This window comes from Triticum aestivum, chromosome 7B, assembly GCF_018294505.1.
Source record: "Triticum aestivum cultivar Chinese Spring chromosome 7B, IWGSC CS RefSeq v2.1, whole genome shotgun sequence".
Taxonomy (NCBI): domain Eukaryota; kingdom Viridiplantae; phylum Streptophyta; class Magnoliopsida; order Poales; family Poaceae; genus Triticum; species Triticum aestivum.
The window spans coordinates 225,576,373-225,581,486 of record NC_057813.1 but is presented as its reverse complement, the minus strand read 5'-3'; positions in this window follow the sequence as shown (position 1 = coordinate 225,581,486).

The window sequence follows — 5,114 nt, the reverse complement described above, 5'->3', positions numbered from 1 at the left end:
CCCCGTCCGCCCCGCGCCCAGGCGAGCTCCGCCGCCGGCCGGCCCCTCGCCGGAGGCCGCGCCCTTTCCCGCGCCCCTCCAACTCCGGCCGGCCTCCTCCTCCTCCTGCAGCTCCGGTGACGTCCTCCGGTGATCCTCGGGGTCCGTGCCGTCGGATCCAAATCCAGAGAAGACTTAAGGTTGACCCCCGAAACGCCTAAGTCCTAAAATCATTGCATAATCATGCCATGTTCATAGCATTGTATCTCTGCATCCGTAGCTCTGTTTCGTGCGTGTAATATGTCAAATTGTTTGTCTCGAAGAGTACTTCATTTCATTCCATTGCATCATTTTCATTTGAGCTCATCTTGATGCCCGAAATGCTGTTGGAAGAGTGCATGTTGATGTTAATCTGCTGAAACTGTTATAACTTGCTCATTTGTCATTTTTGCCATGATTGATGTGTGCATCCTATGAGTATGAGCTCTACATGTGTTTTGATCTATGATATGCCATCTTTCCAGAGGTGTTATCCATGTATTTTGTGAGTTGTGTGCTGAGTGCATCGCGCTTGTTAAGTAGGGTAGTTGCTGTTGATGTTTTCCTGACAGATTCTGTTATATTTTGTTGCTATGTTAACATGCTTCTACTAATCATTCTATGAATAATCTGGAGATGTTCTATAAACATGTTTTGATCTACATGTTATGTTCTATCCATTCATGCCCTTGGTTGCAATTATAGCCTGCTCTATCACGTTGTTGTCTTGCTCCAAATTGCTTGAAAATGTTGCTGTCAGCCTATTAACATTAAGTTCACTTGTTCCCATGTGTTTTGCTAGTGTTCCATGCACCCTATGAACTTGTTCTTGCCATGCTTAGCTTCATAAACATGTCTTCTTATTGTTGGTTGCCTTGCCATGTCGTAAGTGCATCTAGTGCCCCTTAGTGATTTTGGTGTATTGAAGACTTATAGGTTAAGTAACTGATGTGTTTGTGAGTGTACACAGGTCTATAAGTCTATGAGGAGTTTGATATTTACAGAGAAAGTCGACCCCTAAAAATGAAGTTCTTCGACTGAAGACTTTGATATTCTGAAGACTTTTTGAAGACTTTGAAAGTGAAGAAATTGGTGTGACCTTGAAGACTTGGTATTCATTTGAGGAACATGAAGCGTGAAGACTTTTGTTTTCGTAGTTTCATTTTCTCTTTCTTGAGTCATAGGAAACACCGTACTGTTAAAGGGGGTCGAGGAAATACTAAGGAAAAATTTCCATGTGATGCTCAACTCAAAATCCTACACCTACCAATCCCTTCGAGTGAAGCCATTGGAAATCTCATACAGTTCAGTCAAATTCTTCAATGACAGAGACGCAGTTCTTCTGATCACTGATGACTTTGCTCTGACTGAGGAGTTAGGAATTCGCCAGTGCGAATTGCCTACACAGTGAGGAACATGATAGCCCTGAGGAATTTGAGAGTCAAATTTCCGACCGTTGCTGTGCTGCGCGCCGGCTGTCCAAAATATCTTATCCACCTAACGGTCATATCATTGAAGGGCATTTATGTCTTATCATGTCGGGCTGCTCCCTAGGCTATAAATAGCCGCCCCCTACAACCACTAGCTGGTTGGCTGCTCCGAGCGAACTTGACACTTGTCATCTGAGAGCAACCCATCCTCCGAGGACTTTGAGCGAAAATCATCGAGTGAGGAAAATCCCAAAACCAAACCCCCACAAACCCAAAGTGATTGAGCATCACTGAAGAAATTGATCCTGCATGGATCCGACGCTTGTTACCTTTGAAGACTGTGCTTCTTCCAGACGGTTAGGCGTCAAGGTCTAGAGCATCCAAGAGGAATTATGGATCGCCGAGTGACCAAGTCTGTGAAGGTTTGGAAGTCACCTGAAGACTTACCATGAGTGATTGGACGAGGCCTGCGTGGTCTTAGTTCAAGGAGAATACGGTGAGGACTGGGTGTCCCGAGTTGCGGCTCAGAAACTGGGTGTCCGGGACTGTGTGTCCTCGAGTTTAAATACTCAGCCGCTCCAACCAGACGTACAACTGAGACAGCAGTTGGAACTGGTCTACCAAATCATTGTCTTCACCAACTGACTGGTTCTATTTCCTCAACTCATTCATTTCCTCATTACTGTCTTGAATGTTGTTCATATCTGTGCTTGAAGACTTTGACTGAAGACTTTCACAAATTCCTCAGTTCAATTTCTTCAGTCTGTTTGTCTTCATCTTGTTATCCTGTGTTTACGCTTTTCGTACTCTCTGCTAGTCTTCATTTCATCATGATGACTATGTTTGTATCCTGTTATGTTTACTTCTGAGTACTTATTCCGCTGCAAGTAGTTCTTCGCTAAGGAATTTCCTCACCAGCAAATTCCTCAGTGAAGAATTCATAAAAATCGCCTATTCACCCCCCCTCTAGTCGATATAACGCACTTTCAATTGGTATCAGAGCAAGGTACTCCCTTGTTCTGTGTGATTTTGGTTTAACCGCCTGGAGTTTTAGTTATGTCGACCGCAGGTATGATCAAGGTCTCGGCTGGGTGTCCTACCTTTGATGGAACGGACTACCCCTACTGGAAGAACAAGATGCGAATGCATCTTGAGGCAATTGATAATGATCTCTGGTATGTTGTGGAAAATGGTGTCCCCACTGTCACTCCCTCACTGAACGCTACCGATGTGAAGAGATTCAAACAACTCGATTCTCAAGCGAAGAATATCATATGTGGCCATCTGAGCAAAGGACAGTATGGAAGAGTGAGTGCGGAAACTGCTAAGCTTATCTGGGATAGGCTGTCCAAAGTAAATGAAGGAGTTTCAACTCAGCGTGACTCTCGAGTCAATGTTCTTCGGAATCTCTTCAACCGCTTCAAAAGACTCGACAATGAGAATGTCCAACAAACCTTTGATCGCCTCACTGACATCTCAAATGAGCTTCAAGCCCTCGGTGCCACTGACATCACTGATCATGAAGTTGTGAAGAAACTGCTGAGATCGCTTGATTCCTCATTTGATACTCTGGGACTGATGATACAAGAACGTGCTGACTACAAGTCGCTTGATCCTGCTGATATCCTCGAAAGGCTAAACACTCACGAGTTCCAGCTTGCTGAAAAGAGAGATCTCTATGGCTCAAACTATGGCAAACCACGTGCCCTGAAGGCCAAGGTTGTGTCTGACTCTGAATATGAGGATTCTGGTAGTAGCCTTGGTGATCCTGAAGAACTGAGCCAGGATCTAGCACTGCTTGTGAAGAAATTCCAGAAGTTCACAAGACGTGGTCGCTTTGGAAAACCCTCAAGAGGAAATGATTCCTCATCCAGTGACTACAAGAGAAGACTTTGCCACAAATGCAAGAAGCCTGGTCACTATATTCAAGATTGTCCTCAGTGGGAAAAGGAAATGAAGAAGAAGAAATACAAGGATTACAGTTCTGATGATGCGAAGAAGAAGAAGAAATCGTCAAAATCTTCGTCATCGAAATCCTCGAAGTCTTCATCTCACAAGAAGGGCAGCTCCAAGAAGGCTCGGGCATTCATTGGCAAGGAAATGGACTCTGAAGCTGAATCTAAGGAAAATGATGAAGAGGAGGAGTCTGAAGAATCTGAGTCTGGTGTTGCGGGTCTGGCCGTTGCTACTGCCTTCGTCAGCAAGTCCATCTTCAACTCTGAAGAAACTGACTCCACCAACAAGCCTGATGAAGATAATGATGGCTATGCTCCCACCTATTGCTTCATGGTGAAAGGAGCTAGGGTACTCAAATACAACTCCTCTGACTCTAGCGAAAATGAATCTGATGAGGATCTTAAGCCCAGCTACTCTAAACTTGCTAAAATTGCTGTGAAACAACAACGGGCTCTTGAAAAGGTTCAAAACATGCTAGATAAAAGTGATGATATGTTGGGTGAAGAAATGGATCGCACTAAAGCCTTGACTAAAAATCTTTAGAGACTTCAGTCTAGGTATGATAACCTTCAAGGTCATCATAACTCTCTCTTGTCTGATCATGAGAAACTTTCTTATGAATTTCTTCAAGAAAAGCAAGATCACGAGAAGCTTTCTCTTGAATCTCTTCAAAGAAAGGAAGATCTTGAAAAGCTAAGGGTGTGTTATGAAGATCTTCAGAAGGAGCGCGATTCATTACTAGCTCAACAAATCAGCGCTTCTCAGGAAGAATTTGTTCCTCCATGCTTAAAGTGCATTGAACGTGAATCTGCTAATTCTTCACCTGAATGTTCAAATGCTTCAACTGTTACAAATTCTTCATCTGCCTCTGCTATCACTAATTCCTCATCTGAGGACATTGCTAGTATCGCTGACAATGCAGGGCTGAAGGAATTGTACATGACAGGCATGTACAAAAGCCTCAAAGGGCATCAGACACTTTGTGATGTGCTCAAAAAGTAGATCCTCAACAGAAACCCTAGGAAAGAGGGTATTGCCTTTGAGAGGAAACACAATGCTGATGGAACATATTGGAAGCCTGAGCAGTACCCCAAAACCTCATGGGTTGCTACAAAGGGACCTCCAGTTGATCCATCTAACTTATCTGGCTTTACATGTGAATCTCCTCATTCTTGTGATGAGTCTTTTGACTCCAACTATAAACTGTTCAAAAATCAGAATGGTGAAGTATTTGCTAGATATGTTGGCACTAACTGCAGGAACGGTTCCCCTATGAAGAAAATCTGGGTTCCCAAAAGTTGTGTTGAAAGTCTTCAGGTGAATGTCCTCATGACACCACCTGTGAAGAACAGGAACCCCAGATCAAATTCTTCATATGGACCAAACTCTTCATATGGATCCAAGTCCTCATATGGACGAAATTCTTCACATGGATCAAATTCCCCAACTGGATCAAAGTCCTCATATGATTATCATCGTGCTAACAACTCTGTCTCGCAGGGTAGAGCTAAGGGCTATGAATATGTGCATTATTCTTCAAACCATTATGTTCATAAGTCCTCGAAGAATTACTCTGCTTATTCATATGCGTACCCTAACCCCTCTTATGTGAAGCGAAATGGTTTGGCATCTTTGCCACCTTTTTCACATGGTGCTCGCAGGATGATGAACTCTTTGCCACCCCTCCAGATGTGGGTGGTGAAGAAAAAG